This window comes from Hoplias malabaricus, chromosome 3, assembly GCF_029633855.1.
Source record: "Hoplias malabaricus isolate fHopMal1 chromosome 3, fHopMal1.hap1, whole genome shotgun sequence".
NCBI lineage: Eukaryota > Metazoa > Chordata > Actinopteri > Characiformes > Erythrinidae > Hoplias > Hoplias malabaricus.
Window position 1 is genome coordinate 7,606,129 of NC_089802.1, and position 27,465 is coordinate 7,633,593.

General features: G+C 40.5%; 1 protein-coding gene across 1 annotated transcript in view; it reads left to right on the forward strand.

Moving 5' to 3' along the window:
* The first annotated feature begins 2,290 nt into the window (after positions 1–2,290).
* Positions 2,291–27,465, forward strand: part of thrab (thyroid hormone receptor alpha b) — a 126,525-nt gene continuing 101,350 nt past the window's right edge. Inside the window, exon 1 of the mRNA XM_066662904.1 lies at positions 2,291–2,748. The gene's annotated coding sequence lies outside the window, so the exon portion shown is untranslated. The remainder of the gene's footprint in view (positions 2,749–27,465) is intronic.

Here is a 27,465-nt window from a genome sequence, read left to right on the forward strand (position 1 = left end):
TCGCTCCTAAGGGCTCCCTTTTGACTCTTTCTCTCTTAGCCTGTGACAGTGCCTCTGAGAATCTGTGTATGGTTTAGTAATAATGAGGATTTAATTGCTCCTGATGTGTTCAAAAACCTGCAACGCTCACCAGAGGCCTCTCACACTCTTTAGAGGATGAAGAGGCATGAAGTATTGTTGAGGTTACAAGAGCTTGTAAGAGACTTCATACCAATTTGCATGCCCCCTGTTTCATGCACCCTGATGCTTTGTTAACGATGCTAGTTGTTAATGAGCAAGTATCTACGAGAGAATGATGAAAAGGCACAGACAAAAGGCTCAGAGAACCACCCCTCCTCCAGCTCAGTATATTGCCATTTCTGTTTGAAAGTTGGAGCTTCAGTTTTGAAAGCTTTAAATAATCCTATGCATCAAGGTCAGCCTCATCTCTCAAGCTCCGCTCTCAAAAGAATTTTCACACTTTGTACTCTAAGTAATGTTTAAAATACTTAAAACATCACACACCACTTTCTGATCCAAGAGCAGAAATATAAATTAATATTTTGTTTTTTTGTGTTAGGTCCCAGCTGAGATAATGGTCCAAAAAAGGAATATGCTTCAGAGGGCATTTGCATGGAGGGTCATCTGTGTTAACTTTACATCTAACCACTGGGCTTAGATTCCTCTGAGGCATATGAGACTATAAAATCACATCCCTTTGGATGAGAGAGTAAAGTATGACTTTAGGATTAGTTATTCTCTTTCCAAAGTTTGACTCATTAGCATGTATTGGCTGTCCTCGTAGACTGATTGTGTTAGGAAGGCAAATATAGACTTTGTAAATTGGGCAGATTTCATAGCTCTCTTGCTTCAGGTAAATTTCAGGATTTATAAAAGATTTGCACTGATTCCCTGTGGAAATGCCTGAGAGAAATGGGGCATTATACTCTAGGAGTGTATAGCTGCGCTTTTCAGATTCAGCTCTCTGCTGTGATATGCCAGGGCTCCCTGAGGACAGCACTGGACATCACTGGACCCTTGGGTATATATCCCAGCCTGTCTCGCTGCTCAGTTCTGTGGTCATGTAGAGTAGATGCAACACTTTTTGTGTGCATTATTGTGGGGAGTCCTAGCTACCCAACCTAGAAGAAGGAAAAACAAACAAAGATGGTTTAAACAAAAACAGCATTTCTGCTCCTCACACCTCACTCCTGGACTCGCTGGTATTTGGAGTAAATAGTAGCTTGTTCTTATTTAAAGGAACAGGTGCTGAAGCGGGTTGTTTTGACCAAGGCTGTTTAGACAGCAGGAGGTTGATCCTTGTGGTATTTTGACCAAAGCATGTAATAGACATGTTATTAAGACTCCAGATGTTTGTTCAATCATGGATAAAAAGGGGAGAATTTGTCCCCTTTAAAGTATCAGAAAGGTTTCATATTATTGCTGCTTGTGTTTGTGAAAGGACACCTCCTTGAGTTTCGTCTGCTTGTTCCATGGCATTATATTTAACAGCGAGGACAAGAACATTCTGTTTGCTCCGGCATTTTGTGCAGGGACATCTTTTACTTCTGCAAAATCCTCAGTTCTTTGATTAGCACATTTGTCCTTGAGATATTTGTTCAGTGACATCTTAATACAATGTATCCCAACACTTCCATAAGATCTTTCCTAGATGCACACACAATTTCATTCATCATGGTAAGGAAGGAAGGGAAAATCCAATGACAATTTTTGCTGACCTAACTTAATAACTGAGCTTTTATTAATTTATTTTACAGACTAATATTGCAAAACAATGCAGAAAGGGTGATTTTCAAGTTGCAAAATTAATTACAGACAACTGTCAAAACTGTTAATAATTTTCGTATGTTGTTAGCAGAGGGAAATAAAGATTAAAGGTATATTGAGATAATTTTCTTCCCGAAAAACACCACTATTGATACGACACACAGCTGGTTTAGGAAATAAACTCCTCATTTTTAGCAAGAGAACTTAATGTACTTTTAACGGTTTTTCCCTCTACCTGTTTTCGGGCGTCGTCCTGTACTGTGAGCTACTATTGGCCCATTCTATGTTAGTAGAAAAAAATGAGCCAATCAGAGTACAGATAGTGGGTATTACTGGCCAATCCTAGCGTAGGGGAGGCGGGGCTTGTACGACAACCGGTGGGTTAAAAACATACCGCAGATATCTAAATGACCAAATGGGGCAACCTTTGGTGTCAAGAGTTTAACATCGTTGACTCGAGAGTTACAAGACAGATACAGGCGAGAGTGATACAATAAACGTGACTGTAAATAAAACGGGGAACCAGCCGTATTGTGTGCGTTGGGTTATGGTGGTTTCCTAGCCCTGTTACAGTGTCAGTCCTGTAGAGAGCAGTAGACGGGTTTTTATAGCATTGTATTTAATATGGGGCCAGGCTGCAGCGTTACTGTCCATGAGGCGAAGGGAGGAGCGACTTGAGAGAGAGGGAGAGAGAGAGTGTGAGTGAGTGAGTGAGTGTGTAGTAGTGTGTTTCTGTTGATATTCATGCACTTTTCGCACCTCGCCGAAGCAAGCGAGCTCCGAGCGAAGTCGTTGGTGACCCAAAGTAGGAGCTGCGCGTTTCTTTTATCGTGTGTAATGTTGAGGCATTAGCTGTGTGTGTATGTGTGGTGTGTAGTGGTGTGCTGGTGGCATCCACACTTGCACTGGATACGGCTTTCAACCGACCTCTGGCTCAAAAAGAGCCCTCGCTTGTTTGAAAGAAAACAGACAAAACACTAGGTGAGTCGACGAATTTCGTAATTTTCCCTTTCACACACACACCATGGCTTTCTTTTAGACATTTCATGAGGCTTTTACAACCACCACAACAAGCTAGCTAACTCCACTGAGCGCCAGAGTTGAACTTGACTTCTCATTAGAATGCTCCATTCCACCTTAAATAGTGCATCAGTTCCATTCTAGCGCCTCGGGCAGCAGGATGGAACTGCTGCACCAATTAAGGTGGAACGTCGAGTTCTTTTGCCCGAGTCCCAGCGCGGTTTGACAGATCAGCAACAACAGTAACAGCAGGAGCAACGATTAATGTAGTTAGCCAGCTTGCTAGCAAGACAGCCATTAATACTCACTTTCACCACAAACACACACAAGCGTCCATTAGTTTCTAAGGAGGTTAATAACAGACAAACGTTACATTACCCTTTCAGTTCAGTGGCATTCTTAAGGCAGCTGTAGAGACTTGCAGGGTGTATAAAAAGGCCCTACTCAGGTAACTGTACAAGCCGTTAGCCCAACTCTAATTTCTATGGATTTTTTAGCTCATGGTTATGTTGCCACTTTAGCATTCATACATTCAAGGACACTGTAGTCTGTCTTCACATCACCACACAGCAAAACTCATTTATCAATATAGATAGCTTGGCCAACCATCCCTTTGAGGACATATTACCATTCGCAAGTTGTCATCCACACTGCACCTCAGTTTACTCATTTACACACGTTTTAGACTAACTGTCATTTAAGGAAATTTTAGCTTGAATTCACATTGCCATAGACGTATTTGTGGAGATCTGTATTCCACGTTGTCAAATACACTTTACCGGGTATTTAGGGGAATTTCTGGGTGTGTTCTAGTAATTGGTACATCACACAATGCTCGTTTAAAAGTTTCTTATATTGTACTGAGATTAATTCTGACACTGAACGCTTGAGTACTGGTTAAAGCTGTGAGAAATCTTTTTTTATATTGAAATTGCAATTTGAAAGATTGCAGTTCTCAGATCACAAGAGTTTAACATTTGATTCTTGCCTACATTGTCAAGATTGACATACACTGACCAGAGGCAATGAGAGAGCGTGCTGTATAAATGACAACAACCACAACTAAATGAAAATCTGTCAATCTGCATCCAGTTTTCAAAATTAAAATGTGATCTTTTTGGTGTTTTGTTTAGAAAAACAAGGCTGGACCCTGTGTTTTTAGAATATAATTACAATTTAAATCACAGTCAGAATATTGGTCAGAAAAACAGCAATTAGATGTTTTACCCAAACTGTTCAGCCCTAGTTTCTTTTGTTTACGTTTTGTCTATTATTTTGCTAATCATTTTTTATTTGATTTTAATCGTGCTCAAACTGCTCTATTACTGAACAAGAAATGAAATACACATCTGCCAACGTAACATCACATAGTTTGTGTGAGGCTAGATTTATTATGAGATCTGATTTATTCATTTTATTTTATTCCCTTCACTTTGCAGCCCAGCGTTTTTGTCTGATTTCAGTCCAATATTGATACCTGTTGTCACAACATTTAAATTGGGCATTTTAGCTTTCTTTCACATACACTCATTTAAGGCACACAGTAAAGCTCAGCATGCGCTAAGGCTTGTAAACTTGTTGAGAGTACTGTAGAGAGCTTGGATCAAGCACAGGTAAGTGAGTTTGTGGTGAATACAAGTATTGTAAAGCTTAAACGCATTATATAGGATATTTCCGATTGAACATTTGCTAGGGTGTGTTGTGCTATAGCTGACATTCATTCAGATGCTTTTCCCAGGAATAATGTTGCTACATTAGCAGCAACCAAATTGATATATATATATATATATATATATATATATATATATATATATATATATAGCAGTTGCAAAATACATGCAAATCATAGAGTAGCTGATGAGGTTTCCCAAAGAAAAAGATTCATGTTCACAGCTGCCACTTTGGTATGACTGTCTGTTCCAGTCATGGTTCACAATTGTTTTAGCACTAGAGTTCACAAATGGCAGACATTAGAGACAGGGAGATGGGTTACGGTCTTGTTCCGAAGTTAGCCTTACTTGACCTGTAATTGGGGGGAAGTGGGGCTTTAATAGGGGGGAAGTGACCTCCCCTGGCCCCTCTCCTAGCAGCCTGCTGTACCACAACTCGGGCTATATGGGGCAACAGCGCTGAGCTCTGTGGCTATGTGAAAAACAGTTCAGTTATATAAGCTGAGCTGCATGGATGTCCTGAGCCCCGTCCTCACAGCTGTGATGTCAGAGCTCTCTGAAGAGCATGATGGGTAACCTAAGTTGCCTTGTTGTTCCTCCCAATGACGTGGATAGGCTTCGCTTGCAATGTTAACATGCTTAATTTGTGGCTTTCCTTTTGCATAATTAATGGATTTTCAGCTAAATGTGACTACATATTTAAATAATATGTAGTCTATAGTGCTGGCTTGAATTGGTTCAGTGACTAATTTTGATACAGTAGAGGCACAGTGCATTTAATTACTTTTTAAAGCGCATATCTGTTCATTGTTATACATGAGCTTTTACATTGTGTTAAGAGAGAGACAGTCTGATTAAGCGCCATTCTGTGGTTGTGTTCTTCAGATTTGGAGCGTGATAGTGACACATACCTTAGTTTCAGTAGACCTACTTTTCAGATTTTCTTGTAAGTTCACACATAGCATTTAAAAAAAAATAGTTTGGTGGTGTAAACAAAAATGACACTGAAATGTGACATAGAAACATGCGTATCACAATCTAGTCACTCCACTATAAGACTGTATATACTTACAGATCCTTTATTTTGCCTCACATGATTTATTGGCAATAAATACATTGTTAATGTCACACCAGTTAATAATAGCTATGCTTTATATATTCTTTTGGCTTAGTGTTGTTTGACTATATGTTCGTATCTATTTACATCTAGCATTTATACGTATCAAGTTTGACTGAAAACACAGTTTATTAAAAATGAACTTCAGCATTCAGCTACATGTCTAGATCGTATTATATTTTAAAGATAATGCAGTGTGTGCAGGAAGTCCACAAGGGATCGACCTTATCATAGAACTTCATTGCACTCTTGTGACAGATAAATGTGTGTTAGTATAGCACCAGATGTTTTGACCAGGTAAAACAATTAAAATATTGAAATTTGAGATTGTAATCATTGTTTAATATATTCACTTTTCTTGCTAATTTGCAGCTTCACCAATTAGTGTCAACAAGAAATGTTCATGGCTCAGGAGATGGTGTGTAAAAACTCCAGCGTTCAGGGCAGGAGGTTAAACACTCTCATGTTGTTGTTCCTCCCTGTCTAAACAGCGCTTTTATTTAGCACCGGTTGTCATAATCAGGGTTGGACTCGAGAGACAGCAGGGCAGATGAGCTCATTTAAGTTTGCCTACAGTATGTAGCTTTATAGCACTCAAGATTTCTGTAGATGTGTTTTAACATAATTGCTGTTTTAGCACCAGAGGTGCTACTTTTCTTTTGATGTATGACCTGTTACATAATTCATTGCCAAGCAGCAAAAAAGGCTGTCTAACCTCGCTCCCTGGCTGTGTTACCGGCAGAGGGGGAATGCATAATGACAGGTGCTGGGGCTGAACTTTGAAATAGTTTAAAACCTTTGTGGTGGGCAGTACAGCTTTGCTGCTGATAAGCCCAGCTGCTGTCCTGTGCAACAGGATGGAATTTATCAGCATGCAGTTTGATTGCTTCTGAGCATCAGCCGCCATCGTCCTGGGCCTGCCGAGATAACGCCGCCATGTCTGCTCTCACACATGCGCACACAACCTACGTCTGACGGCCTGCTCTTTACAGCTTGTATCCAAGACCTTCATAGAAAAGGGGGATTTGCTCATCCTTCCCTGTTACAGTGCCAAGATTCCGGAATTCCTCATTTTCATTTGTACTGAGCTTTTTTTCTGAAATCCTCTTTCCCCTTGGCCTCTGTTGGGCAGTTATTCCAGCATGGCTGTGGTTTCCATGTTGATGAGAACCAGCGGACGCCTTGAGCTGTGATCTGGCCTGTTGAGATAGCCCCCCTCCACACTCCCTGTGGACCCACACATTCTCATACACACACATGTGTAAACCAGAGAGCGCTAAGCATGCTCAGGAATATAATAATACATAAAGCAGCCTTTTTTGAAATTGGGAACTGAGAGGCTGTTTTATGTAGCCACACTTCACACTTATTAAGAGCTCTAAAAGTCAGAGCTGCTTTGTGGCCAGGCTCGATGGTTTCCTCCCCGTTGCTTCTCTGGCTCCCACTTTGCTGGCTTCTTTTCTACCATTGTGAGGCTGAGAAGTTAACGTGGGAATAAGGCACGTTTGGGGGAGCTGACATGTCTTATTGGTGCCCGAATGTTAGAGAAATGAAAATAAAAGTGGTCAGGTTTGGTATTTTGCAGGGAGGACGCTGAGCGGTAGGTTGTCCTTGGAAGAGCTGCTGTTGTCTCCTGCATAATTTGTGTGCGCGAGTGAACTATGAATGTTATGTTTGACTCTCACCAGTTATAGATTTTGCAGTAACATGCAGCATGTGACACTTTTGAAAGCAATACAATGTAAAGGTCCCAAAGCATGAAGTCTTCCGAAGAAGTCAGAAAGGGTGTCGATTGCTTTGAAATTTTAGAAGCCTTTCTTTTTTTTTCTTTAAGTAGTGTGTGTTATAGTACAGAGGAATATTTTTTTAGTTCTGTTGCTTTTTTTAAACCAGATGATTTCAGCTTGGAATGCAAATATTAAGTCGTTTACTAGTAGAATTTTCAGAATTTTTTTAATGAATTCTAACTGTCTTTTTGGACTGAAGCGGATCATAGCAGATTTATAAAATAGCCACATAGCTAATTGATTCATTGTACTAATAGTTTTCTAGACACTTTAATACATTTCAAGCATTTGGAATATTATCTTTAGTAATAACTTCTGTAGATAATGTTCACTGAAATGGATGATTACAGAGTTGGCAGGAAATCAAAAGCCTTTGCGGTAATGGAGACATCATTTGTCTTGGTGTAGAAAAAAATAATGAGCTCTTAAAGTAAAGGCTTTTAGATGGCTATTGTATGATTTGTGGTGAAGGAGAGCAGTAAGGGTTTCTCTCTCTCTCTTTCTCTCTCTCTCTCATAGTGCATTTAGACTTTCTCAGATGAAGCTACATTTAGGAAAATAAGGGCGCACATTTTCATTGGAGTAAATGGCTATGGCATGACCTGGCTGGAAACCTTTGGTCATTGAAAGAATCCTCACTCAGCTTTCACTGTGAACAGTCCTTTTTACTAGACTTCTTTGTGTGAACCTGTATACTTCAAGAATTCAAATGGGCTTATTCCAGCTGCTGAGAGTTTGGCATCCGTAGCGTGCACTGCTTCTTTATGATTGTCTTTTTGTTACACTTTAGAAACTCAGGCTCACCCTCATGCCAGAGACTTGTTTGTATTGCTGAGTACCTTCATATACAAGCTGCTGGTGTGGCCTATACGCATTAGCACTCTATGGTATTTCATTAGAAATGTTTTTTTCCCCTCATTTAAGTTGGGAATTGAGAGCATGTGTGTCAATATTTTTAGTGGGCAGTTGTGCGTATGTGTGTAATTAGACAGCACAATGAGGGGATTAAGAACCCCAGCATTATAATTTTAATTCCAGATTAAGCTTTTCCTACTGTACCTAATAATGCTTAATGCTCTCTTCTTTTCTGCCTGTTACAACTTATTAATTTTCACAGAGTCTTTCCTCTTATGTTTGCTGTATATCTTGACTGAGTATAGAAAAGAAAGATGGAGGAATTCATTCTTGCAAAATTTCTGAATGGAGATTTTTTGAGCAAGTGCAGCTAGTACAATAAATGTCAAAAGGGCTAGAAATAGCTAGCGCTTTCAGTCAAAGAACAAGCTGCCTGAACCAGCACTGATTGCATGCAGGCTGTCAGGAGAGCATTGCTACTTTTATCTCTAACCTATGGCACAGGAAAAATGTTAGAACAAACAGACCAAAGAGAAAAAGCAGAAGAAATATTGCCACATAGCACTTGATTTGACCGCAATTAAAAGTGCCGTATGGCTCCAGCATTGTCGAACTCTGTGTACATTTCTTGAGCAATTCCTAGAGTCAGTGCCAGAGCTGTCAGCAGCTGTTAAAATGAATCACACATAACAGCCAATAAAGGCCGATGGATGGGCCTTGGCTCTCCATGCCTGTGAAGAGGTGGCGGGTGTGAGATATGAGGAAGGGTCTGAGCATGGAGGTCACATTTCATAATGAAGGCTGGGGAAGATCACAGCTTTTAGATTATAGCCACCCTACCAGCTCTGTGAGGGGCCCGCATAGAAGGAACAGGAACCTCACCAACAACACTTCTGTTTGTTGATTCTGCTGAATTTACCTTCATTTGTCTGCTTGTCCAGATTGCTATCTAGTCTCTAACACACCTGCTGCGCTCGCTTTCTGGCTAAGTCTGTCAGGGTTTGTTCTTTGGATCATGTCTAACCACAGTCAACAACTGTTGACTGTTTCCCAGCAGTTAAAGATGGTCAACAGATTTTCGAGCCGCTCACAGTTTTGTAGTTTAGTGTAATTTCATTCATTCATTGTCTGAAACTGCTTATCCAATTCAGGGTCGCGGTGGGTCCGGAGCCCTGGAGGGGGCACCATTCCTTCACAGGGTGACACACACTGACACATTCATTCTTACACTCACACCTATGGACATTTTCGAGTCACCAATCCACCTACCAACATGTGTTTTTTGATCGTGGGAGGAAACCAAAGCACCCGGAGGAAACCCTCACGGACACGGGGAGAACACACCACACTGTGTGAGCCGTGTGACTGCGACACTACCTAATGTGCCACTGTGCCGAATGTACTTGATTATGAATAAAAGCCTATAGTTTCTTTGTAAAGAATCGAGGCAGGAAAGCTGCTCCTATTATCGTTTATGGCTAGGTTTGAGAATGATCGTCATTGCTTTTCATTCAGACTGGACAAACTACTGCAGTTTTAAAAACCCAAAGTTGCTATTTTTTAAAAATAGACCATGTTCTGTTTTTTAACTTTGCCTTTCAACTTGGATTCATGCTCGTTTTAAAAATACTTGGTGAAAATACGCGAAGCCCCTGCTATTACAGCATACATTTTTTAAACCGTCCTAATGCATGTATGGAATTCAGAATTTTTGATTATAGTTTAATAACAGGTTTATCATAATACAGCTAAAGGTTGTTTAAACCAGAGCTACTTGTAAAGTGTGTCTGGTAACGGCTGAACTTGTCTTGCACTCTGTGTCAGATGAAAGAGATATAAATGACAGGATGGCAAGTTGTGGTTTCTTTAAAGGCTTTTGAAAGAATGTGAATGCTCAGTTGTTAGCCATGTATGTCACTTAAAATGTGCTAGAGAAATACTTTAAAAATGAATGCTTTTGTTTCTCTCTCATTACTGATACTCAGTTTTCTTGAGTAAACGTTCTCTTAACTGAAAGGCATTTCTTAGTAAGACTTGGGGCTGTGTGAAAGTGAGAGCCTGAATGTTAGTACTTTCTTTCACTCTCGCTTTATTACAAGTGTTGGAGTACCGGTAGTGAACTGGATGAGGCCCTTGGGTGTGTTTTAGAGTGTGGTTCACAGGTAGACTCTGTGGGGGTGTTTGGGTGCAGAGCCTGTCTCAGAGAGATCCATGTTGTGGATAGCTCAGGGAAATCTGATGCCACAGGCTGGAGAGGCAGCATTAGCTAAGGAGCTTTATGAAGACTGAACTGAACCATCCATTAGGAGATGCTTGGTGCAAGACACACACACACAAAAAAAGACTGTGGGGCTACTTACCCCTCTTTAGAAGCTCCTTTGGGTCACATTAGTATCTGCTGTAGACACATCTCTTAGCCTGCTTGTAGCATTGATTAATATTGACATGTTCGGCTAGGCTTTATCCAGAGTATTGGGTGGGTCCGTACTTGATCCAAATGATTTATTCCAAAAAGCATTACTAGGATTATGTTTCATATTACACAGTCCACAAAATCAAATGTTGTTTTTGAGATTATTTTTTATTTTTTATTAGGGACTCCTGTATTTTATATTTTAAGGTTTTTAAGACAATAAAGTTTGGATTTTATTATAGAATTTATGTTCTCCTGCTTATAGCATACCCTTTACAGTCCTGTCATATTGTTGTATTTGTTAAGCTGAGATGACATCTCAACATCTGTCTTCTATTCACTAGATCAGAAATCGCAGGATACGAGTCCTTGGGTCTTTGAGGAATTGGCAGCAAGTTTGAATATGGAAGGATTCCACATGTTGCTCAGAATCCCGATTTCCTCTGTACAGTTCTCAACCTGGACATTAACTGTTGTACATGGAAATCTCCACCGCTAAAATAAGCAAGGCAGTAATCAGATATATACTCAAAGCAAATGCATAGGACTCAACATGTAGTTGTACCATTGTGCATTGTTTAATCTAAAAAAAAAAAAATTCTTTTGTGCATTATGTTCAACAAAGCAATGCTTTCATATAAGGCTCTTTGAAATTGTTGGAGAGTTGGATAGCAGTTGTAGGCACCCAGCCTTGCGAGAAAAAGAAGAGCCAGAGATCCTCTTTTCCGACTTCAGCCAGCAGAGTGAGAGAAAAGGATTGGGGAAAAAAATAGGTCATGCATCAGAGCAGCATTCCTTTATCTGAGAGCAGTGTCTAAATGGTGTCCAACACTTACTGGTTCCTGCAGAGAGGCGAGAGGGGAGAGCTATTTGACTTGGCATGCAGGCTGTGTGGATGGGCCTCATTTTGGATTCTACCCCAGCAGATCAGCCTTAACGCCGGCCAGATTTTGTGTGAGTGCTTTTACTATAGCTTGTGTTCCTAAAGGGCTTTTACTATGCTAAGGAGTGTGTGAAGTAAAGGTATCTAAAGGCGATTTCTTTTGTGCTTAGGCATTTCAAGCAAGCGAGGTAAGTTTAAAAGAACACAGCTCTAACCAACAAACCTGTAACTTATGAATGTTTTCCTACCTATATATTTTAATTTTGATTAACTGCCTTTGTGTTGGGAACACCTACCATCCCTCAAGGTGGATGTGTGTGATGTTTCTCCAGCTCTGCTCTTTTACTTTGCTGTTATGACAACAGAGGCAAATGGTACCCTGCAAGGACTCTTTTCCCTTTTGGACTTGAGAAATGTGCTGCATGTTCATAAATTCACGAGATGTTATTAGGTGGCCATCTGTGGCAGCTTCGTTTGTGTGTATATGAACGTATGTGTGTTTTTCAAGAGTATGCATTTGTTCTGCGGTTCATGGCGCGTGAAGATGTTTTTGAGTCTGTGGGAGAAGAACTTCCATCTGGAGGCAGTTTCAGGTTGAGCTCTGAGGTCATTTGGATTCCCTGAATCATGTCCTGCTGCTCATTTTTAAACTTCTACCTTGTGTCCAAGGCATATGACATTTTTATTATCTGTTGTAAAGTTTAGTGTCATCCAAGCATACAGATTAGAATGAGGGGATTGCACATGAATGGCTCAGAAAGTGCAGGGTCACTTTGATCTAGATTAGGCTAAATATTTTGAAAAAGCTTTGGCCTCAGTTGTCAGCACAGCCTCATTCTCTCGCTCCCTTTGGCCACTCCCTCACTCATGGGCTGCTGAATCTCAGCCCCACCACACACAATGGAAGAGGAATTTCAATGACCTGCACCCTAGTCTATTCTCAGTTTTCCCCTTCTCCTTTTTCTTATATTTCTTGTAATCTGAATGTGGCTGGACACATTGAAGATATCACTCTCTGCTCTTAGCTAAATTTTGATTGTGAAAGGGGCGAAGCTGAAAAACAGTCAGAGAGCTTGAAACTTTTTACTGGCCAAACAAAGGCATGAGATAATGGTGTTGATTTTATTCCGGTGACAAGGTGTTTTCCATTCACCACCCATAATACACATAGTAAGGTAAAGCGTTTAGCTTGGAACTAACCAAGGTAATGGCACGATGTTCAGAAACTGTGGGATTTAACCCAGGTTCGTGGGTCGTGTTTGACAGATGCATGTCCGCAGGCTTGCAAAAGGATGAACAAGTATATCAAATGCAAGGCCATACAACAGAGTGTGAGTTGCATCATGAAAATCTTTGTGAACGTGTATTCAAGACCCTTAAATTATCCATAGTGATTCATTAGAACAGTGTTTCTCAAAGTGTGGGCGTGTAGATATGTCAGGTGGGGCGCAAGGAATCTAAAGAAATGAGCATTGCTTTATTAATGAGCCTGTCTTTATTAATGCCTTTCTGTTTTGCCTATAAAATATACTCAGTAAAAAGCACTCTCACTAACAATGGATTCATTAAAATACATAAAAAAGGGCATTAGATAGGACCCCAGAAGAACGTAGCTTGCCTGGAACCAAAATATGTTTTTAATGTTTTTATCCGCAAAATTTTATTTTGAAAATGCGCCACTGAGATTAACGTGTTTTGGCTGCGAGTCAGACACAGGGTGGGTCTTCTTTCAGCCTTCGTTAAGGCACCTGTTCAAATATAAAGCTGCTGCAATCATCAGCTTCACTGGCCGCCGCTTCACTGTCAGAGTCTGGTTTATAAAGTTACTTTTTACCAGCTCTGGCTCGAGGTCAGTAACGAGAGCACGACAGTTAACAATGACGGCTAATTACAGTTATCAAAAGCGGCTTGTGTATAACTGTGAGGGAAGCACAGGAGGATCTGAGAGTCAGTTAACGTTAATTTTAGCTGTGTTTAGGTTATGAGAAAGCGCTCTAAACATGCAGCAAGTTAACGTTAGTCTCTGGCCGTGTGCAAAACTGCACACTGCTGCACTGAACAGTATGGGGGGAAAAAAAAAGGGACACAGCCCCACTCTCTAACGTTAATGTTAATCAAATGATGATCCACATCATTATAAATGCAGTTACTGTCTTATCTACATAGGAAAAAGCTTATAGCTACCCAATATTTTGGGTATGGGGTGGGCTTTGACTCAGCATATATGTCCCCCACCGATATCAAACTCACCCCTACGCCCTTACACCTGCTTTTGCTCATTTTTGCACAGAATGAAGCACAGTTTATTTAGGCCAGTTTCCTGTATTTATTGTATGTGTATTTTACTACCCTATTTTTGGTGGTGATTGGGTGCAGAAATTCCCTTTCGTCTGAGGTGGGGAATGATAGAAAAAGTTTGAGAACCACTGCATTAGATCGAATGAGGAGATAATCACAAATCTTTGTACTTAAAGCCCTTCTGCGCCCTTCAAGTGTTAAACGTCTGTACACAGAAGGCACTTTAACTGGAGAACATCTCTGACCTGCATGCTGAACTGAGGATAGAGAATTAGGTTGGTGTGAAACCTTGGAGGTCTCCTTTTCAGTTCTTTCAGAGTTGATATTTATATGTCAAAGCAAGGCTAAGTAAGTTGTGCTTGTACATATTCCTGCATATTTCATGCTGCTAGAGCAGTGAAGTGTTTACACAGTTGATGGTTAGGATTAATGAAACAAAGGCACAAGTATGTGCTCGGGAACTCTCCCTTTTAATTTCATGAGCAGTTTTGGCACATGGTGTAATCAATGTATTTTTGCACCTGCGTTTAACATTATATACATAGTTCAAAGTGCAAGGAAAAGAGCCAAACAATAATTCATATGGTAAAGCGATTGGAGAGTACTAGGGTGCTGGTGCAAGACACACACCGACTAATGAGTTGGAGCCTTTTACTTTTCAATGAAAACGGCAGAACCTCAGGGCAAAGAAAAAACACATGGATGAGTTTCCAGCAGTGGTGTCTTGTGTCAGTGTGGGAGGATCCAGCATCCATTCAAGTGACCCACATAGTTTAACTTGATACATGGCCTTCCCTTCTCATCTGACAGTAATCTAGATCTCCCCTTCACATTGCTACATACTGTAGGTAACTAAGAACCAAGATGTATTCTGTCCTCTCCCAGGATTTTTAAAAATCTAATAGGGTTACAGACCTGGCAGGTTTCACTTTGCTACATATTTGAGTTGATGTGTTGTCAAAATAATTTAGTTCAAACATTAAAATGCAGCCTGCCTATATGATCGCTCCGTTCTCATTTAATTCAATGGCAGTACATCGACACCTCCTACAGTATTGGTGCCCAGAGATATACAGTAGCACTTGATATTCAGTGACAAGATCAAAATGTGAAAGTTCGCAAGATATCGTTTCGCCTTTTGGCTTCGATTTCAGTTTCGCAGTACACCGTACAGGTGGTCTGCGCGAAGGTTCGACGTCTCTCATCAGTGCTGACAGCGTTCGTCATCCGGATCCTGTCTCAAACAGCTGCCACGGATGACCTTTTCTGTTCCATTTGTTCCATCAAAAAAAGAACATCAGACATCACTGGAATCAGCAAGGGGCTGAATGTCATCAGATTTGAATCCTTTAACATATTTTCTAATTAAATCTTCAGGAAATGTAGAGTTTACACAGTTTGTGCTGATATTAGGATTGGGCGGTGTAACGGTAATAGCGTATACTGTATTTTAGAATGAGGGCGGTATGTATGGTGTCTGTGTGGTGTCAGATTTCTGCTCTGTGTCTTTAAGAATGCATCTAAAATGTTCATGTCCATGCAGGAGGGCCACAGGGAGGGAGCGCTTTGGGAGATCAATGACTGCTGATGTCACGGTCTGAAAACGGGTGGAGAAAAGCACAAGCCCAGTAGCCCACCGCAGCTGGAAGTTTAGCGCTAAGTTTGGGTTAAAAGAGAGAGGAAGATGGCTGTCAACAGACAAAATATTCAGAAAATCCTTCGTGCTCACAGGTATATGGCTTTATCCTGTAAATATGTTTTGAGCCTCCGTTCGCTCAATAATCTGCTGTGGTGTGCTAAACCAAGTGTCAGTTAGCACCAGCTGTGCTTCTAAACAGCAACAGTAACCGGAATTTGCTCGTAGAAACAGGTTTTTATCGTCAACACGTGTGTCGGTGTGTACTGTCAGGCTGTGTTTAGTTAAATTCACTCGACTTTGTGCTCACAGATATAAGGCTGAGCGCAGCCTGACAGACCACCCCCTCCCCACGGTAATACCGTATACCGAGATAATATTTTGAGAGAGTATGACGATATGAAAAATGTTGATACCGCCCATCCCTAGCTGATAAGAAACCAAGGAGGAAGGATTGTATTTTTTTTGTATTATTTATACAAGCAGCTGTTCATTATGGTCAGTTAAGGTGATAATTTTAGTGATGTCAGGCAGTTGATTTGAGCATATTAATTTAAGTTACATAATGAAATGCATAAGCGATGTGATTATTGAAAGCCACATGTTCAGTATAGACGTATTGGTCTGTTGTGCTGAGACGGACCACTTAAGTCCTTTGGGCTGGCCCTGTAAAACTTAGCTATAGGATTATTTCAGTAAGCCTTTTAGGGGCAATCCGGTTGCCTGAAGTCTTTGGTCAACTTTGACCAAGTGACTCTACCCCCACTATACACATGGTTCTTAAACACTAAGCTGCAGTACTGTACTTTCTCTCACCAGCTTAGAAAGAGTCTATTTTAAAAAGATTGACTTTTCCTGATTTTGGAATATTGTGCTTAATTAATTTGATTAGTGTTTTAATGATTTTGTAAAAATATGCTTCTCTATGGTGTCAATCCAGGCACATAATGGCCTTTTTTGAATGTAGGTATTGAATGTGGAGCTTATCAATAGATGCCTAATTGATAGATTAATTAAATAATAATAAGGACAGTATGTTTTTTGTATTATTATTATTCATGTCTCTCCACAAGCATTTATATCTCTTCAGTTCATGCAGAGGACACTCTCTGTATTTCATCCTGACAGCTGAATGCTACACATGAGTTTGGATTGATGCCGCAACAGGTGAAGACTCCGTTTTTTTAGCTCAGCTTGGCAGCTTTCCAGTGTCATGCAGCTTTTCTCCAGAACCAAAATCCAGCGTCATCTATCACTCTGCCAGCAGAGAGGACACTCCCCCTGACAGCTCTTTGGGCAGGCTTGGCTGGAGTGTGATAGTCAGAGGGGAGGTTGCAGAATTTGAGCGGTTGTCTGGCAAAGAGGAAATTATCAGTCAGACATGGGAGACTTTGTGGAGGGGGAGAAAAAAAAAATGACTGAAACAGTAGTCATAGTTTCAGTTTCCATGGAGTTTGTCGAAGTAAATACCAGAATGTCTCATGGAAATATGAAAGTCATTATTGGTCTGTGTTAATTAGACATTATTCATCTGTGTAAAAGGTGGTGATGCTTCACAGTAGGGCTGGGCGATATGGACAGAAAATCATATCTCGATATATTTTAGCTGAATGGTGATATACGATACGATATTATTTATGTTGTGAAAAAATGATTTATAAACAAAACATTCAGTATTACGTTATCTCAACCTCATCTCTCAATATTCAATTGAAAATCAAATGTCTGTGTTTCAATATGTTTAAGACAAAGGTTTTCATTGGATGTCTTTAGTTTTCTCCATCTATTGAAAAAAAGAAAAGAAAAATCAGTTGCAAATCTAAACAAGATGCCAGAAAAACATTTTATTTATCAAAATACAGACTGAAGAATATGATAAATCACTATAAATTTGCAGACTTACAGCATCTGTAATAAAGTGATTTTAAGAACAGTATAAAGGCTTATGTGCTCCCAGTGTGGTTTTCTGGGAAATGGCTCGTCTACAGACACTCACTTTTAATCCCAATTTTCAATAAAACGGATCGTTATCCTCAAATATGGCTCAAAGGTGCGACTTGACCATGTATCTTTCGTCAAGGCAAAACGTTTTACTCTTGTGAGGCGGTTGGAAAGGGTCTGTGTGACTTAAATGTACACGTTAGGCAGCGATTGGGCAAATGATTGTCGTGGGTCAAGAGTTTTAATCAGCCTTCTGGAGCTCTTTTTCTCTACTGTTGAGAGGGGGAGCATACCCTTTGCTCTGTAGTAAGCTACCGCTTTAGTAAAACCACGCCACTTCGTACTTTGCTTTTCGTAAGGCACAGCGTTAGCTATCGAAGCCTGCAATGCTGTCTGAACTGGTTTAGGGGAACTGTACTGGGACGTGAATGCTTCAGAACAGTAGCAGAAGCACCTCATAGACAGCTTCTTCGTGCAGAGGTTTGTGCTGCTGTTGTAAGTGGTGAAATATACTGGGAGTACCCCCTGCATTTTAATACTACCTCCTTTCAGCATTCCCTTCAGATAGTCTGTTTCTGGTCCTCATTGGACCGGTCAAATCCAAACCATTTCCATATAACCGAACCGCTGTTCTTTTTGTAGACTAACTCATCTTCATGCTCTGTGTTACTCGCCTATGTTTGTGTGAGACAGAGTGAGAAAACGCAGGTGGAAGCGGGGCTTTGAGCAGAGCACAGGTTCATAGTGAGAGAAATGAATGGCTCTGTACAAGGCTTAGAGAAACGTAAAAACTTCAAATATCGATACAAATGATATAGCCTCACTCTATATCCCGCTCTGTTCTATTCTGATATATATTTATATATCGATATACCGCTCAGCCCTACTTCACAATGTGAAATTCATGGGGGCTCACTGGCTATGTACCTGGCTGCTGTTCTTCCACAGTATTGCCGGTGTCACCAAACCTAAACCATGCCACAGCCTTCATTATTCCAGCACCACTGTGAGATAATGGGAGAGCTGAACCTTGACATTAATGTGAGACGTATTAATTTTTCTGATGGACATTTGAGCACTCCCTTAGAAATAATTTCATTATCGTGCTGGCTAGCTGTAGCCCTCATTGATATTTGAAATTGTTCTAAATGAAATGTTGAAAGGCACGTGCACTCAAGGCATTTTGTGAAACTGTCATTTCATTTTGCGCCGTTCAGATTTTAATGAGAGGTTTCTTGGGAGAATCCATGTTGTGATCAGAAAGCTCATTATCACGTTTGTGTGTGAAGACTGCGGAAGGAAGCTAGAGTGCTGGGTTATAATGGGAGAGAACTGAAAAGAAAGGTGACTTCATGCTGTCTAATTATGAGTAAAGGACATTCAAAAGATGAAAAGAGGAAAGAAGGGAGCAGAAAAGTAAAATGACTTTTGAAAAGTGACTAACACGCCATGGTTTACCGCAGACCGAAGTGGTCAGAGTTCTCTGTGTGGTGTTTTCTGGGGATGTGATTGTTGTGTTTTATAATAGAGTAGGGCTTGATTACGTCATCGAGTTTTTATTCTTTTGTAACACTCACTCATTTTTTTCAGCAAGGTATTTGTGTCAACACTGGATTAACTGCTTGCCTCCGCCTATGTCACACGCTCAGTGAAAGATGAACGCTTGGAGGAGATGCTCTTTGTAATTTCACCTGTAATTAACCCTTGCTGAACTGTGTGACATGTAGAATTTACAGAGAAGATTGTTGTGATGTTCTTATTTGATATCCATATGAAGAAAAATGTGTTGGTATTTACACATACAAGTGGAACACTTATTTATCCTTGGGATTTGCATAATAGACTATGTATTTGCAGTTCCATTTGTAATCCATTAATGTTTGGATGTCTAGCAACATGCACAAAAAGGAAACTACCTCCACACACACATTTGTGAGGATTTACTTGGTATTATCCAATTTTTCACTGTATACAATGCACCTTCTTCAGCTCAGATTTGTGTTGTTTTTCAGTCTGCGCCACTTTGTACGAAACTAACGTTCACTGAAGGGGCTTTAAGTTAAACTATTCTTGACTAGAAAAACACTGATGTTCATTTTTAGAGAGTGTCTTGTGTTTGTGGGGCAGTAGGAAGGCTTTACCCTTAAAGGAGCAATCTGTAATATTGACACCAAACGTTTAAAATCTGTACTATATTACAGTTTCGAAACCGTATTAGTAACAGTGGAGAGAGGGGCCTGCCTCCTCCCCCTCCTCCTCAGAATTGAAGCTCGAGAAGGTTGTCAGTTTGAGGAACAAGCAAGAGACCAGTTTAAGAGTTTGGGCCGTAATGGCTAAGAAGAAATGTGCCATAATCAACACATTTACACAGGAAAGTGTTCATCATTTCAAGAAAACAAATCCTCTTGAAATATTTGGACTAGACATAAGTGTTGTTTAGGAGGCAGATCTTATCCACAATTTTTTTGTCAAACATTTTGTTCCACCTTACTTGTGTTCGTTTACATGTCTTTATTTGCCAGGTTCTTGAATTCCACCTTAAGATCTGGAGTTAGCGCTATAGATTTTGAAACTGTTTGAAGCAACTGTTATTCCACTTTATCGATTTAAATCACACAAACCAATTGCATCATTCAACTAATTAATCAAAATTTTTGTATTCAAGCATTTAGTACCACCTTAAATGGGTCTGTTTAGAGTCTTATTTGCTTTGATCTCTAGATTCTTATTGAATACTCATTTCCACCTTAAGCAGCTATGCGAAGCTAAAGCTAGAACAAAACTCGCTTTGAAACACTTCTTATTTCCCATTTTATCCGTTTAAAACACACAACCAAGTGCCCATCATGTCACTAAAACATCTACTTACCAGTGAAATGCTTATATTTGCTGTGTACTACCAAGCTTGATTTCCCCATTCCACCTTAATTAGGTGAATATGTGAGGCTTTTCAAACACAATTCCTACTCTTTAATTTGTTTAAAACACACACCACGGAGAAACACGCATATAAACACCTTCTTCATATAAAACACAAAACACAGTCCTAGCACCTTTCAAACGTCGCTATGCCTCACTTTCTTTATATAAAACACACAACCTATGGCCTACTCCTTTTAATCTATTCATAGGCATCTGTACTTCTATATTTTTTCAGAAATGATTTGCTGTTAACAGTTCAGGAGAGAATTAGCCTGCTCTGGCTCTGTTCTGTGTTGCCGCTTGCCTTCCTCCACTTTTCAAACTCAGGGCCAATATTTCCTCTCATTTTCCTCTCATTTCCTCTCTGGTCATGGAGATTTTTAGAAGGGCTATGGGGCTTTTTGGGCTGGTATAAATATAACACTAACTATGTTCACTTGGTTATTTCATGGCTACGAGACACTGTTTGTGGACTGTAAAATGATTGGACAGAGGGTGGGACACAGGCAGGACCTCGGAGGGCGGGATCACAGGAGCTCCGCTCCGGACTGGGCACTTCTCAAGGAGAATATACTGCTTTAGCAATGCTGTGAGAGGCAGCAGTGATTTAGCTTTGACTGTTTCCTCGATCTAGATTGCTCCTTTAGACATGCAGCTTGACTTCCTGTCGAGACTGGCCTCAGATGCAGTGAAAGTCTTAGGATCCATCTTTTTCTGACTGTTGAATTTGTCTGGAAGTATATGCCCTCTTTTTGTTGCCATTTCATTTATGCTAAGCCTGGAGAGTTTGCGTGAAGTAATTCAGTAATTCTTCTTTGTCATCTTCATTATGGACACCTCTCTCTCTCTCTCTCTCTCTTCCATATACATGTTCTGGAAATATGAAATGTGGTGTACAGTTTGTGGTAGCAGCTGCTGCAGTTGATGGGGTTGTCATTGTGAGGGCCTCTGTGGAGCCTCTTTGGCAACCTGTCCCTTCTGCTGGAGCAATGTTAATTTTTCCATGTCAGGAGGAAGTTGTTCACTGTTACTCAGCAGGAGTGTCAGAGACACCGCGGGGGACATCAAGGGTTGCCCTCAGGCAGGGAGGCGGTTAGAAGAGCTAATGAAGATGCCTGCTGATAAGTTAGCAGGTAGAGGGGGTTTCCTGGTGATTTTGGAGATGCAAGGTTTTTGCCTGACAACAAGCTTTAAACTCTTTAGTAACAAGGACCTGTTTGGATTTTAGCTGATTACGCAGTTGTCTGTCTAATTTCTTCAGTGATTATCTTGGACATCATTTAACCTCATTCATTATTTATGCACCATATTCCGTTTTCTGTTCCAAATTATTCACAATACTCTGTGTGATATTGCGGGGTTCTGTTATTCCCTTTCGAATCACAATGAAACCCTTTTTTTTTTGTTTTGTTTGGCGTCATCACCTCATTCACAATCAAGATTTTGACTTTAGGTTATGAACTTTGTTTCCAATGTAATTCTAAGCGCAATCAGAGTTGCATGAATGCATATATTACTGATGCAGGATTCTGCATCATTTTGTGTGAATGAGACTGACGGTCATTTTAAACTGCTTTACAAAGGACAGGAATGACTAGAATCTTTCTTATCCAAGGGTCAGCAACTGGCAGACCGCAGTCCAAATGTTGACCCAGCACTGTAGTTAGCAGAGTGAACCAAACATTATATTTTCATAAAATATATGTATTTTATATATTCAGGGTCACGGTGGGTCCAGAGCCTACCTGGAATCATTGGGCACAAGGCGGGAATACACCCTGGAGGGGGTGCCAGTCCTTCACAGGGCAACACACACTCACACATTCACTCACACACTCACACCTACGGACACTTTTCAGTCTCCAATCCACCTACCAACACGTGTTTTTGGACTGTGGGAGGAAACCGGAGGAAAAACACGCAGACACAGGGAGAACACACCACACTCCTCACAGACAGTCACCCGGAGGAAACCCACGCAGACACAGAGAACACACCACACTCCTCACAGACAGTCACCCGTAGGAAACCCACGCAGACACAGGGAGAACACACCACACTCCTCACAGACAGTCACCCGGAGCGGGAATCGAACCCACAACCTAGTGACTGCAACACTACCTGCTGCACCACCGTGCCATTGTGGATTTGATTGCAGTTTGATATTGTAGTCTAAACAACTTGTAAAAAACAGGATAATCAATGACAAAGCACCATTTAAAATGGACATCAGAATGTGTTCTTCTGTCTGCGTCAAGTTTAAATCTGATGTGCCTCATCTTTTCAGAGTCTGTGCCGTTAGTCACAATTGAAAATGGAGTCTGTTGGCTGAGAAGTTTAACACTTTGATTGTGGAGCATTTTGAATGATTTGTGTTTGTGTGTGTGTGTGTCGAGGGTTCAGGTTAGGTCTCACTCAAACAGGTTGGTGGAGATCACTCTTGGCATGTCATTTGCATGAGTGGTGTGACCTCTGTTGACCCTTCTGGTGTAAATGATGGCCGTGGGAGTATAGAGCTATGTGTGTAGGAACTCTCTCTCTCTCTCTCTCTCTCTGTAGAATAAATAGCTTTATATCACTCTGATTAGAGAGATAAATTGAATGCAAAACAGGTTTTAAGATCTGTTCAGATTAAAACATAAAGCACGCAGAGGATGATAATACCTAAAACAACTGAATTAATGGCGCCGCTTGGAGGAGAATAAGCATTCCATTTGATTTTGGAGCAAGATTAAATTTCCTTGTTTTTGTTATTTAGCTGAGTACTGCTTTTGCTCAGGATGACAGAATTAAATCTAGGGACAGGAATTAGCCTGAACAAAGTCCTGAGCACAGACAGGCGGACTGACATTCTGGAGCATAAGCGTAGCTTTATAACCCACTTAAACAGGTGATTTTTCACTAGCCGGTAGTTCCTGTAATGAGGACATTATGACATTTTCAGAATCATATTAATATCAAGATGAAGAATAGGGTCAAGCAGTAGACAGAAGACCCCTCTTTTGAAAGCTCATGAGTTGTGCTTGGTTATAAAATGGCAGTTGGTCTTCTGGTAGAGGAACTATCGTACCGTTTGTAATATGCAGAAGCAGCATGTAAAAGCGTTTGTAATGATAATCGTAAATGTGTGCTGATCGCGTGGTCAGTCATGTGGAAGCTTTTAAGCCAAGGCAAAGAGTTTATTTTTGGATCTCAACTCCTCTGTTTCTGTTCTGGAGCTACAGATCAAATTATACACATCCATTTGGTCATATCTCGGCATTCTTTCGCTTCAGCCAACGCTTTGATTTCAATTCAGTAAAACCATGTGGAGCGGGAGGCTATTAAAGAGGCACTAGTTAGTCCTGGAACACACTGCATGTTTTTTTTTCTTTGTGGATATATTCACCTGTAACTGAGAACAGGTGAGGCACAGAAATACATTCAGTTTTCAGGTTCAGAGTGAGCAAGTTATAGGTATGTTTTGGTTAAACTGCATAATTAGGAGCATTATCATAGGCTCTGTTAAGCACAGTCTACCCAGCATTAGCGTACTAGGTAAATACACAATCAGCAGCAGATGGAATCTGTTCTTTAGTATCACTTTCTTTGGTTGGCCACAATTTACTTGAATTGCTTCATGATCCATTTTAAAGAGTAACAGTGTGTAGCTGGGCTCTGAATTGATTTTGGGAACAATGTGATTGTTAGTTGCTCATTATGATTATGAGATGAGATCCAAGCATCATTCTGAATTCTGCCAATACGCGAGTAAACCTTTGTTTACTTATTGAGAGAGTGCGGCTATTTGCTTCATACTGTGGTAAAGAGACGAGAAGGCAAGGTTCGTTCTCTAAGGTATTGGTGCTCCTCCTCTTCTAGGAATGCATTACTGTCCATAAGATTTCCCTTACATTTACTTACCAGTAACATCCATTACTGCATTACTTTAATGTGCTTCCCATATGTATATTGACTTGTGTAGTTAACTCGTGCCAGCTTTTAAAGCTTTTATTTATTTATTATTTTTTTATTATTAGAGGTTGTGCTTTAAGTGTCAATAACAGGCAAGAATTTGAACTGTGTTTATAGCCATAAAAATAGCCATTATGCATCAAAGGCAAAGCCATGCCCTGACTTTGATTTTTAAAACCATTTGAGGCATTTTCTATTCAATTATCAAACTACAGATGAAGAAAGCCTTACGAAGGGATTTCAGTAAGTTCTCTGTGTGGATATGATCTACTTATCCTGCATGTAATTTTATAATGGCTCTAGTAAGAGACATTTTCTGACATTTTCAGGAGAAACTCATGCTGTTCTCTGAGTTTCCCCGGGACATTTACTGAGGCTCTAGGAGTATAAGGTCCGGTAAGGTCCAGGACGAATGTTGCGGGCGGTCGCGTTCACACGTACAGCAACTCCGGATACACTTTAGCTTTGTGTTCAGAACAGAGTTCAGTAAGTGGACCACTTCACACTCATTACAGGACCATTATTAATAAACACACATGCTGCTGCAGATGGATACACTGTAAAACCATTATAATTAGGACACATCCTCTTTTTCTTCTTTGTCTGTCACCTCCTCCCCTCTCTGTCCAGGTTACACAGTTGTGTAACCTGGAAGCCCCAAGAAGTGCTCGTGTGCATTTTGGCAAAGCCCCGAATTGACTGGCTGCCAGGGTTAGCCTGGTGTGAAGTGTGCCACCACTGCCTACACACACACACACACAAACACACCCACACATTCACATTCCCACTCGCAATGTCACCTCTGCAGCGCTGTAGCAGGAAACCACACACTTTTTTTTTAACTGATTAAAATTTTTCTCCTTTATCTTTTCTGGTGCTGTGAATTTGGTCGCGGTTGTTCTCATTTTTATCATATTTCCATATGCTGTTTTTCTCTTTTTCTTCCTTCTCTCTTCTTGCCTCACCCTAGAAGACTGTACAACTCAATGTGACCTCTGACCCATATAAGTATACACACCCTGCATTATGTTTTTCACTGGAATTTTAGCAGTTCAGTCTCTGTGTGCATGGTAAACATTTTCTAAGTGTGTGTTTGTGTGTCAGTTTATCTTATAATGTAATCTTACATTTGCAGCACAGACCGCGATGCACAAACCTTTTCCTACATATAAAGCGAGTGGGCTGTGGTCAGGCTTGCACTGTTTGGAACATGCTGTACTGATTTTCCTCAGAACTGTGAGGTATTAATAGAAGGTGCTGATAAAGCAGCATATAGGGGCCTTTTAAAGGCCAGGTTCTGATCTGAAGTTCGATAAAGGGAACGTACACTGAGACGGGGTGAAACTATGTTTTCAGGTTTAACATGATATTTTGAGTACTGTGGTCTATTTTTGATTTGCGGTCGGAGTAGTGGGACATTTCATTTGAACATCTTTTTTCCATTTTTCTGAAAGTGCACTGAAATAATTAAGGCTTTTATAGCTTGGCTGTACTAAACCTTACGTAATGATAATATAAATTATGCTTGGGTAAGCTTTGAGCTACAATGAGCTATATATGTTAACTCGCTGTCAAACTATCATGCCGTCTGTCTGGGAGCCATTATCTGCTGGTTGCACAAGTATTCCCATTTCTTATGAGCACTTGGAGCCTGGTACGGGGGTACGGTGTCAGATCCACTGTTTTAGCCTCCCTTATAAGAGCTACCAAACACTGAAAGGTTCACGGGAGAAGAGCGAGCGTGAAAGAGGCGGAGCTTCTTACTGGGCTTTCCCACAAAATGCCTCAGACGACAAGGGTGTTTGCTCTTCATGGGGGCCTTGGCGTGCCTCTTCATGGATCAGAAGGAAAGTCTTTTATAAAAAAGGATCTTGCTGCACCAGTGAATCACAATAGCGAGGGCAGGGTAAAATTAGGGTGCCCCAATCCTCTCTGCCTCATTGCTCCTTTTTCATTAGCCATTCCAGCCTTATACATTCTGTACTGTTAAAGGCTAGACCCTCGGCTGGTGTACAAGCCCGTTTGACTGCACTGTAATCTTATTTTATGACGTTGTTTTCTTCTCTTCCCTCATTCTCTTTTACTCTTACACTCTCTCTCTCGTATTTGACTCCCTCCCTGTACTGTACTCCCAGTGTTCCAAAAGGGGAATTCACACACACTTGCACATACTCACATAATTATGTATATGAGCATAAGTAACATTCATATTAGAACAAAAAAACACGCTTAATTTCCCCTGAAAACGTCTTTTAAGTATGAGTTATTCTGTTTTTTTTGTTTTTTTGCCACAGTGAAAATGGCAGAAAATTACGTAAAAGCTTCTAAACATAAAATTAGATGTTTTAGTCTTCATCACGTTCCCCCTCAGCCTGTATTAGAGCTTTTAAAGAGAACCACTTTATGATTTTTCACTAAACCTTCAGGGATTTCACTCTAAAGGTCTTATCCACTTCTCATGGACCATGTTATACCAAATACATGTAAGTGATGTGGGCTCTGGGACAGACATTTCATTCTTCGGTGAACACAAGCAGAGTTTTCTTTCATTATTTGTTATAAATATCTCTGATATTTGGTGATCTAAGTGAGTGAATGGTGGTCTCTTACAGTATTTCAGTGTACAGGAGGTCCTCGGGTTACGTCAGTCCCGAGTTACGATGTTTCGTGGTTACGACACATCTCCCATTTACTGTATAAAGCCGTGTTTCGACGTAAGTGGTTTTGCGTCGTAAACGTCGTAACGTGAACTTCGTGTTTGGTGTGCGCGGCGGAAGAATACACGGTTACGCGGCTCGGGACCGAGGAGGATAGGTGTTAGGATGGAATAAGTGCTTACAGTATGTTATTTACGTACGGTATGTTCGTATGTTCCGACTTACACCGAAAACCGGTTTACGACGCGACGGATTAACGTCGTAAGTCGAGGACCCCCTGTATATATTTATTACCCGTATAGCAACAAAAGCTTTTATTAGTTACGTTTATTTTCATATCTTCTGAAAATGCCAGTTCCATTATGTTTTGTTAAAGCTTCTTGGAGAATGAAACCAATTAATATTGTGTAGAATTATTTGGGTAAAATAGATTTTACTCATCAAGAGCCATATAAAAAAATATTTTTTTGTTTTTTATTCTTTTAAACACACACACATTTTACATATGTATCTTTTTGACTTCTTTGTTCTTGTTCAGTTTCTTC